Genomic DNA, 11,200 nt, shown 5'->3' on the forward strand with positions numbered 1-11,200 from the left:
AGCTTCTCGCCGTTAAGTATGTTTTCTGTGGGCTTGTCATATATGGCCTTTATTATGTGGAGGTACTTGCCCTGTATACCCTTTTTGTTGAGAGTTTTTATCATGAATGGATGTTGAATTTTGTCAAATGTTTTTTCAGCATCTGTGGGCGTGATCTTGTGGTTTTTTTCCTCCTTTTTGCTGAGTTGGTGAATGATGTTCATGGATTTTCTAATACTGTACCATCCTTGCATCCCTGGAATAAATCCTACTTGATCATGATGGATGATCTTTTTGATGTATTTTTGTATTTGGTGTGCTAATATTTCGTTGATTATTTTTGCATGTATGTCAGTCAGCGATATTGGTCTGTAATTTTCTTTTTTTGTGGTGTCCTTGCCTCGTATTGGTATTGAGGTGATGCTGGCCTCGTAGAATGAGTTTGGAAGTTTTCCTTCCTCTTCTACTTTTTGGAAAAGTTTAAGGAGGATGAGTATTAGATCTTCACTAAATGTTTGATTAAAGTCAGCGGTGAATCCGTCTGGTTCAGGTGTTTTGTCCTGTGCAGTAGTCAGGCTGAAAGCTGAGTCCAACATGTAAATGGTTCTATGGTATTGACCTCCCTTCCTTAGAGGCAGCCATCCCGGGGCTGTGTCATTTCCCTACCTGTAGCCCCAGGGAAGCGAAACAGGCTTGTGACTCTGACCGAGGCTCTGGCAGCAAGAGGGCACACACTCCCCACACCTATCGGACAGGAAGGTCCGATATTCTCAAGGAATGATCCCGAGTGTACTATTGCTAAAGCTTGTGCAGAGACAACTAGGATCTAGATGAAACTCCCAAAAGGCATAAAGTAGAGGCACACTGGTAAGGTACCGCTGAATCCAGAGCTCTGAGGCGACTCTTGCTTAGTGGGAAGGCAAGAGGGAAATCAAGGCAAGGTGCAGGCCGTGGTGGTAAGGAGTGGTGAAATCCAGTATGCCTGGCAGAGGAGGTGATTGACCACTGTCACCCAGGAATAGAAGTGCCCATCTTCTGAGGCCCTCTCACTGACCACTGATGGAGACCTACCTGCACCCTTTACTGCACCCCCTTCTCAGCACGAAGCAGCCAGAGCCGTCATCGCCCCCCATCCCTTGCAGCAGTAGGGTCTCTATCTGTAGAGGTGGGGAATGAGACAGGGTCCACGGGTGTAGTCAGAGTAGAGTGAGGGCCTCTGGATAAAGCCCCCTACCAGAGCTCTGTATTAAACAATTAAGCAACGTCAGAGTCACATTAATTCTCTAAAATATCAAACTAGGAATATAAGCATTCTTCAGTGAAGATTAGTTAAAACTAAAAAGCAAGGAGTAACTTGGCCTGGAATGTTTGAATATCCCCCAGATAAGAAAATACCTCCACATAGCCCGTGTCTTCATTGTGTCAATTAAATGCGGCTGTTGTAAAGTTTACTTTAGCCTGCTACAAGGCCCGGCTTATCTTTAACTTTGCCCAGATGCTGCTTTTCCTCCTTCATCCCGTAATCAAGTAATGTATAACCTGGGCAACGAACATGGCAAGTAATCCCAGTCACAGAGAACATCGTAAAAGGCAGGAAGGATCCCATATTATAGATAAGATTGCGTTTTAACCCCCAGGAAGTTAAGAAGTAAGATTCTTAACTTACCCTTTAGCCAACAGACAATAACTCAGCCCACCTTGGGTTCTGGGCAGGCGGCCTTGTTTGTTATGCTCCCAGACCAAGATGCCAGTGTATCAGGGAGAAATCAGAGCAGTAAGTTTCTTTTGTGAAGTTAATTTCAAATATTCAGGGACCACTTAAGTCCACACCCCGAGGCGTGTATCCGGTTACCAAAAAACCCTCAATTGCCTATAAAACCCCTAGACAATGCACAACTCCGGGCTCCCTTGTCCCCTCCCGGCGTGAGCCAACAGCTCTGTCCTCTCACTGTATCTCTCAGTGAAAGCCTCTCCCTGGCTTTCCTACCTTGGGTGTTTGCTAAGTTCATTGTTCGACTCTGCCAACAAGAACCCCGCCATCAGTTCCACGGGAGGGTAGGGATCGTGTCTGCTCTCTTGTTGCACAGTCCTTTTTGATTTAAAGAATGTTAGCCTGACTTCTGGTTAGTTACTCAAGTTACCTTGAAACCTTTTTCATAGTTGAGTAAAAATTTCAGTGTCTGTGTTTGTGGGCGGTAGCATGAGAAAAGGGAATGATTTAAGATGGGTGAGGGGGTTATGCAGCCAAGGGTAGTATCTTATTTGCTAAAGGCTGAAAGGCGTGTGGGACTGATGTGACCCTGTCTTAGGAGATGTTTTGTTTGGAAATTACAACATAGATGCCTTAATTGGAACTCATAACATTATTTTACGTATGGTTTTGTGGCCAATGCTTTGTCAGCTGTAGCAGGACAGGTGGATGCTGTTTTTTGGATGATACTTATTTTTTTTGCAGCTGACATTTAAAGAACTAAACAATTGAACACTGGAAAGGAGACCTTTAAAATGTTTGTATTGACAAAGATTAAAGTTCAATTACTGAAAGGCTATCTCGTTGGCAGTAGACACAAATATCGCTAGCTATCATGCACTCTATGGGGCATCTTTCAGTAGGGATGAGGGGTAAAACACAGAGTGGTAAGTTAGAATCCCTAATAGGCCAGAAGCCGTCTTCCTGTCTTTGTGCTCTAACGTCTTCATCCAAGTTCTTCAAGTGCAATTCAGCATTGCTTTCTGACAGAACAAATGTCATATTTGCTTGGAATTTCTTTGGGGAGCCTGAATTATTTGCATTTTTCTGGGAACAGTCTGCCCTTGAAAACTACCAAGTGCCCTGGCATGATGGGAATTTACTCGGCCAGTTTTTTTTGCCTATGTGTGTGGTAATTTGGGGTCTTTGTGGAATCCTCTTGGAAAGGCAGTATGAACCTCGGGTGATTGGAGAGAGGCCAGGATTTTGTAGTTGTCCTCGGGACCACGGAGTGAACACAGAAGAGGTTTCAGCTCTCTGCAGCTGAAGAGTTCCTTGGCCTTTATGGTAACGGCTTGCAGAGACTTGCCCAACCCCCCCGGGACCTCCCTTGGGACAGATAACCACGTTTTTCTTGGTTCCTACAAAAATTCCAAAGTTGCTGTGGTTGTTCCTGGGCTGGGAAACAGTAGACCAGACGAACTTTAAAAAGTGTTTGTTTTGGTGTCTTAAGGGGCAAAGGCTTGTACCCCCGAGGGTGTGCCTATGCAGATGTACTGAATGTGGGAGAATTCTCCCCGTTTGCTGATTCCTGATGTGAACCAACAGAGCTCAAGTCAGTGAGCGGCACAGAAAGTCTTGCAGAAAATGACTGCTTGCTATTTGTGATCGTCTAAGGAACATGTGAAACATGAAAATGACTTCTTGTACCTCCGTGATTTCGTATGATTCAACCTTTCTCCCACTGGCATCCCATGTAACTTCACTCCGTCTGCCTTTTCATTGACCTGTGGGCTGAGCGCTGCCCATACTGGGTCTGGGGTGGAGTCATTCGGGCCACTTGGAGGACATTTGGGCGGCCACCTTGTTTCTTTCTTTTTTGAAACAATTTATTTTTATAAAGCTTTGTTGATATAAGCTTAAAAAAAGAAAACTAGTTTTGATATTAATGCCAATAAAGTTAGAAAGCTGTATATGTAACCACTTCCCTGTTTATTATTTAGTGAAGTTTAACCTTAATGCATTACTTAAATAAGGACATAAATCCACCAGGTGCCCTTCTTTCAGGCTACGGTATTCTTTACCGAAAAAAAATAAAATGAGATGGGGCCTGCCTGGTACAGCCCCACTTCTGGTGTTTGATGGCTGCTGAAGTGGCACTCTTTGTGGTCACTGAGTCACGGACACTGGCAAGGGGGTGTCTGAAGAATCCGCTTTCTCCATTTTCCATTGTCCTCTCCTTTGGCAGAAATCCTTTCTCAGCTCGGACTCTGTTACGTGGCACTATCCTGATGACCCTGTTCTGGCTTCCACTCCCTTTTGGTTTAAGGTAATTTGAGCTCCTTCTCCGTGGTAAGGGTACCTCAGGACTGGTTGGTCTTTTTCTCTGGCCCTTTCCTAGGTAACTGACTCTATTGGCCTATGTCTCCGTTTATCTCAAGGCCATAAAGGTCCCACTTTCACCTCAAGGTCACCGTGTTTAGACCCAGTCCTGCTCTCCGGGAAGCTCCCCATTTTTCCTCCCTGACTTGGGTGATGGTTAATTCGCTCCGCTCCCTAGCCGACAAACCTGGTTTAGCCTCCCCAAGTCTGCTAACTCTTCTTTGCCGAGTCCCTTGAGACCATGAGATGCTCACTCCCCAGACTCTTCCCAGTCCCACATGTCCCCAGGACTTGGAGCACCTGCACCTCTCCTGGAAATCGCACAAACTTAGCCTAGTCTTGAAAGGTCCAGGTCACCAACTTCCGGTCTCAGCTCGCGCCCAAAGTCATGTTTGCCTTTCCTGAGGGAAGGTCTGGTCATCTCTTAATTCAAGAGCTGTGAATCATTGTAACATCTTAGACTGCAAATACTTGGTTGGCCCATTTTTTCCTCGGAATACAGACAGGTCTTTTCTGTTTCAGTTTCCTATGTATTGCAGATGATAGCTGTCCGTATTATGTGAGAACAATTTTATTAGTAAAATAAACAGTGACTATTTTTTTTTCCATAAGTATTTTTTTTGTCATGTGTTGAATGGTCGTTGTGTACAAGATGATGTAATAGATGGAATTGAATGAGAGAAAAATGATTCAAACGTGAATCCTGCCGGGCGATGAGTTGTGCACACATAAACAACTGATAGGTCGTAGGAAGGGTTAAATGCCTTGGAGAAAAATGCGGTCCTGTGGTGGCTGGTAAGGTGGGCCTTGCAAATGGGCGGTTGTTCTCCCAAGGTTTCATCATAACATTTTCAAATGCTCAGTGAAATCGGCAGGATTCCACATGGAACACTCCAACGCCTACCACCTAGTTTCTGCTACTTCATATTGTTATTATACCTGATTGATCATCTGTCCATCGGCACATCCATCTTTCTATCTCTCAGTCTGTGTTATTTTTAAAATTTGGAATGATGGGCTGGCATTCATAAAGGTGTGAAAATAGGGCAAGCATCAGTTTCTCAGAGTGATGTGTAAGTCAAAGTACAGGTAGGGAAGTATGTATGAAATACTGAATGATAGATGTAGGAAATACACACAGAGTCGAAGCATAGGTGGGGACGTTATTGTCACAGTGAACTTGGACTTTACACATATTAGGGAAATAATAGTGTATTAGAGACCGAATTTTTCAGTGAAATTGTATCTTTGTGTTTGTGATAAAAGAAATGGATTACAAACTAACATACAGAATTTGGTAATATATGGAACAGGCTACATAATTGGCATGAATATGAATTGATATGAATAGTAGGCATTTACAAAATATTTAGCTTTTTGCTTGGCCTGTTTAAAACTTAACTTTCATGACCAGCATCCTAGGAATAGAGTGATTTAAACAAAGATTGTTATTGATCATAATTCTCCTGTTTTTGGAAAATGAGGAATTCTGAAGTTGAAGTTAGCAACCTTAAAATATATTCAGGGCAGTTTTGATGGAAAGTTATGTTGGCTCTAAAAGACGGTTTAAAATTTCCGTGTCGGGTCTAAGGTTGCATAGCTAAATACTCGATACGCTTGATAGCTTTCTACATTGTAATACATCTTTACGGACTAAGCCCGGTATGGGAATGAAGATTATAAGGGGATGTTTCAGCAGACGCAGAGGACGTTGGATTTGTATAGATTAAACCCGAAGTTGATACCAAGCAGACAGACATCACTGAATGTTTTCAAAATACTGGGAGTGTTTCTGACGAGGAGCTCGTGGTGTCCTGAAGGGCTAAGGCAGGTAGAGCTATTGTGGGGTATCAAAAGGCACAGTCATTGATGTATTCACACTTAGTCCTTTCAGAAATAACAAGTGTTGAAGAAATGTAAAAAGCTGTTTGACTAGTATGTTTATAGCTATAAAATTTTAGTTATAAGACACCCTGCTGGGAGGTGTGGGAAATGGGTAAGTTACTACCTTCCATGGGGACAAAATAGATAGAAAGTAAAATGGAGAAAATGTTACATCGATAGGGATGATGCCGCCTTAACGCTGAATGCTTTTTTCCCCTTACACCGCGGGAGGGTGCCTGTTGGCAGTCAGTCAGCTTCAGAATTCCTTAACTTTAGCTTGCATGCTTTCTAAGTTGCAGTTTTAAGGAAAAGATCTGAGACGTATGGTTATTGTGCCGTGTGATTCCCCTGAATAGTGGACATGTTCTTGGGTTCTGTCAGATGCTGACTGTATTCATCCAAAAATCCTACTGACTTCTTGTGATAAAATTATGGAGATACTTTACGCAAAGACAAGCCCCTGCTGGCTTTGGTTCTTAGGCCAGCCATGACTTGCGCCTGTGTGTATGTAAAAGCAGAAGAGAAAAAGGAAAACACACAGCCTCAGAAACCAGGAGCTGAGATGGATTCTTGTGCAATTGGCCACTCAGAGCCCCCAGTTAGGCCTCGTTAACACTGCCCGCCCCCATTTGTGTTTCAAATAAGCATTCGCAGAGGTCTGGGAGGAGGAGTAATGAAATCTGAGAGAGAAAATGAAGTGTGACAGTATTTCAGAATCTAAGGAAATGCACCCGCAGGTTCCTGCCCTGAGTTCTTTGTGCCCCTTAACTGTGTGAATGCACCCTGGGATTGGAAATGGGGACACCACCACACCCCCGCCCACACCCCTGGGTCACGGGCCCTAACTAAGCTTGTTTCTGGGTGGCTTCCTGGGACTTTCAGGGACTCACTTTAAAAAATGACATTGAATTTTATGAAGCATACTTTCACGTCTGTGACCTGCCTTTTGCCCAGAGGCTCCCCTCTCCCGGTGTGGTGTCCCTGTTCCCGCGGGCTGGTATTCTGTTACTCTGGCCTGAAGCGAGTTAGCAGCCAGCTGAGCTGCACCAGTTACATCGCCTGGCCGCTGACAGGAGCATAGTGACGTGTTGGAGCATGTTTATTGTGCATACGAACTGGAATGGCACTAGGACCGTGTGCCTGTGTTGGCTTAAACACTGGAATTTTATGCCCCTTCCGCCTTCCATCAGCTGGTAGCTGTTGGATTTTACAGTTATGCATTCGGGCTACAAATAGAGTAATAGTATTTTTGTTTGGCCAGATGTGGGGTGTGACCTTTGACATGGTGCTTGGCTGTGCCTGGGGATTTGATTCCTTCAGTTTAGGTGAAATTCCCTGCTTTGCTTCCTCTGATAGGGGAATACGCACTTTGGCTCTTTCCACTAGAGGTGGAGGAAGACAGGAAGAGTACAACTGGAACACACAGAGGGTATTCATTATTTTACTGGGTGTGATTCAGTTGGCGGGCTTTTCGTGGGAGTGTGAGCCTCCTGCGGCCGTTAGTTCTGCATACTGAGAAAGCGCTGTAATCACACTCAGTTTTCTTTGCTCTGTATCTAATTTTTGACCAGTCTGGGAGGACGAGTCCCTGCCTTTTCGTGGTGCCTTTGGTGCCGGGGTTCTTGTTCATCGAGCCAAAGAATGAACTTCGCAGACACTCAAGGTAGGAGAACAAGGTTAAAGGCTTTAATTTAGAATCAAGGTGAGAGGACAGAGCTCCTAGCTCACGCCAGCAGGGGACCTGAGAGTCCGTGGTTGGCTCGTTGTCTAGGGGATGTACGCGCAGTTGAGGATTTTCAGGAATGGGGGTAAAGGGCTACAGGTGCAGACTTGTTAAGTGGTCCCAGAATGCTCATTTTTGATGAGTAACAGAAGAAATTTGCTGCTGTGATTCTTTCTCAGGATAGCAGTGTCCCTCTGCGAGCATGTCAATTAAGACCGCCTGGCCTGCCCCCAAGGTGGGCTGGGTGGTTGCCTGTTTGCTAAAGTGTGTTAAGAATCTTACTTCTTAACTTTTTGAGATGTTTATAGCGCTTGTTTACTAAATGAATCTTTTGCTCAGGTTGCGGATTACTTGGTTAGGATCAGAGAAATAAACACAGCATATAGGTACAGTGACAAATAAGCTGGGCCTTTTGGCAAGCTAAGGTAAATTTTAGTGCCATGATCTAACTGATACAGAGAAGTCCCAGGTTATGCTGAGAGACTCTTCATCTGCAGAACACGCAGACGTTCCAGGCCGAGTCGCTCCTGGCCTTTTGAGCTTGAACTGATTTCACGGAAGAATGTCTATATTCTACTCTGGTATCTTCACCCTGGAGAGTTAGTGTGACTGACTGCGTAATGCTTATCACAGAGTTTCGCTAGGGACTCCTTCGCACATTGTTACGTTGTTCTGACTGTAATGATCTTGCTCTGCTTTTTCTCTGGAGGCCCTCACCCTACTCTGCCTAAACCCACGGTCCCTTGTCTCACCAACACCAAATTCAGAAAGGTGCTCTTACCTCTAAGTAACTCTTGTTATTTTCCAGAGGCCCCCTGGAACATGCCAGAGGAATTTTTTCTCCTCATTAGGGAAAATTTGGCTAATTTGGCTTACATTTATCTCAGCTGTATTTACCTGGAAAGCACTGTCAAAGGAATAATGCTAAACTTTATTCAGTATTTTACATTACAGATATTTCCAAATATCCTTATATCCACTGTCTTATTGTAGATCCACTTCTCCTCAGCTCTTTAACCATTGTAAATGGCAAGTCTTTTGTTATTTATAGTTTATTACTCCTAAACTGGCAAAGAACTAGATGCCAGCAGCGGTGCGTATCTGGGGGCGAGGTCGTGTCTGTTACAGGTCCTCGCTGGCTCCCCACACAGCTGGTCAGACGTCATCATACAGCGGTCAGCTCCCAAAATGAGGGTGAAAACCCCCCTTCAGAAGTCTGCCTCCCTCAGCACCCAACATCACCTACAACTTCAGTTAAAGAGAGAAGGGTACAGCTCCCAGCTATGCCCAGTGTTTTGCCCTGAGGATTTTCCAATCTTACCACCTTTCTTCCTGTTTGCTGGTTCTGTGATCTTTCTCCTTCCTTCTCAAACCAAATTTTTTCTGAAACTTCTCTACAGTGTTGTTTCGGAAGAAATATCTTACGTTATAAAAAATGGCCTGAGTTCCTCAAAATATATTACCTGAGCTGGGACCGTGCCGGCTGGCAAGGGATCCCTAAAGCAGGTACTGGGCACGGAGGCCGCGGAGGCATAAGCAGCCAAGGAGACAGAAAACCGATGTCGCCTCTCACCGACATGCCTCACTTTGCCCTGATTGGCCCCGGAGGATGGCTGGCTAGCCAGAGACGGGTAAGATTCCTCAAGGGAGGAACAACCTAAGACAGGCACAGTCGCAGAGGGGCCATCAGGAGAGAACTTGGGGGCCAACAGAGGTGAGGTGCAGATCCTCACCCCCCCCCCCCCGACTCTGCAGAGGCCTGAATCTTCACCATCTCCGAGCAAAGTCTCCTCCTCCCATGGCTGCATCGCTGCCCAGGCTCAGCTTGAGACAGGGACCCTGGGCTTAGACACAATAGGGTGGGGGCATCTGGAAAAAGCAAGGCAGGGTAATTACAGTCAGAGCAGTGTGACTACGTGCAAGGAAAGCCCCTATCAGAACTCTGTATTAAGCATTATACACAGTGAGATCAGTAATATTCCCCAGGTGAAGGAAAGTAGTCCGTGTTTTTATTGTGCTAATTGTTTGTAATCATGTGTAAGATTTACTTGAGCCTCCTAAAAGGCCCAGCTGATTTTTTTTAACTTTACCTATATGCGGTTTTTCCTCCTTCATCCCCTAATCAAGTAATTTGCAGACTGGACAGTTCACTTAGCAAGCTAGCCCAGCCATAAACTGCATGGTAAAGACAGGAAAGATTCTATCTTAAAGCTAAGATTGCATTTTAAAACCCAGGAAGTTAAGAAGTAAGATTTGTAATGTCCTGCCAGAGGGTTTCAACCCTGGGCAAGTTCAGTACGGATTCAATGTGACCAATGAAATGATAGTAAAACGTTCTTGGGGTGAAAGGGTTATACCCAACTTTATTTCCACAGTGGCAGGTCGATCACTAACATCCCACCCAATCAGAGCGAGTCTGCATACAGTAAGCCCGTGTCTGCCTCTGGGCCTCCCTGCCTACACAGCCATCCCACACAGCCATCCTCTGGGCCTCTGACCTCAGCGCTGCCACCACTCCAGCCTCTGCTCTGTTCTCCTACAGCCTCGCAGCCGTGTCACCGTGTCACCCAGAGCACTGGGTGGGAGCTCTTTCTATAGAGTCAATAGCAACATATTGCCCACATGAGTGGTGAGCTAGCCTACTAGGCCCAGGTGAGAATCCTGGCCACAGGAACTTTCATTTTATCCACACTTAACACAGTCTTTAGCGAACATACAGTAACAGCCCACCTTGGAGGCGGGGAGGGCAGTCTTAACTGATATGCTGCCCAGCCAGGAAGCTGCTCTCCTGGAGGGAATCCGAGCAGAGGGAGGACTGATAAAAAACTTCATGTCTCATCTTGAGACCACTTCACAGGTCCACACCCCTAGCCCTTTGTCACATTCCTGAGAAATCCTTCCAAGGGGGGACCCCCACCCTTTCAGTGCACCTCCCTCTCTGAGGTAGCCCACACTCCCCTCTCTCTGAGTGTGCACTTTCTCTCTGTAAATAAAACCTTTACTTGACTGCTGTGTCTCTGCCCCTCAGTTCTTTGCTGCTGCGGGGACAAGAACCGAGGAGAATGCACAACGCCCTCCTAACAGGAGTCCCAGCCCAGGGGAGGGGTGGGGGAAGGAGAAGGCTGGGAGGGCGGGGGGAGAGGGGTGCGAGCATGGGATCAGAGAGCTTGGGGAGTGTGGAAGGGAAGCCTGGAGGAGGAACTAGGAGGGAATGGCAGCTGGGGAGGGAAGCCGTGGAGCCTCGGTGCTGGTGAGGCAGGGACCGTGGGTGCAGACAGAGCAGGGCGAGGGCCTCCGGAATAAAACCCCTACTGAAACTCCATATTAGACAAGTAAGCAAAGTCAGTCACATTCATTCTCTAAAGTAATATAAGCATTCTTGCGTGAGATTAATTAAAACTAAAAATCCAGGAGTAACTTGGCCTGAAATATTTGAATATCCCCCACATAAGAAAAGACCGCAGCATAGCCCATGTCTTCATTGTGTCAATTAAATGAGGTCATTGTAAAATGTACCTTAGCTTGATAAAAGTCCCGACTTA

General features: G+C 45.6%; 1 protein-coding gene across 6 annotated transcripts in view; it reads left to right on the plus strand.

The window, feature by feature from the left end:
* Nucleotides 1-11,200, plus strand: part of LOC108395889 (uncharacterized) — a 100,680-nt gene that overhangs the window by 5,660 nt on the left and 83,820 nt on the right. Inside the window, exon 1 of one of the 6 annotated variants that reach the window (XM_073220333.1) lies at nucleotides 3,662-3,998. The exons of the other annotated variants lie outside the window; for them this stretch is intronic. The gene's annotated coding sequence lies outside the window, so the exon portion shown is untranslated. Of the gene's footprint in view, nucleotides 1-3,661; nucleotides 3,999-11,200 lie in introns of those variants that run through there. 6 annotated transcript variants of the gene reach the window in all.

Source organism: Manis javanica, chromosome 13, assembly GCF_040802235.1.
Source record: "Manis javanica isolate MJ-LG chromosome 13, MJ_LKY, whole genome shotgun sequence".
In the NCBI taxonomy this organism is placed as follows: Eukaryota; Metazoa; Chordata; class Mammalia; order Pholidota; family Manidae; genus Manis; species Manis javanica.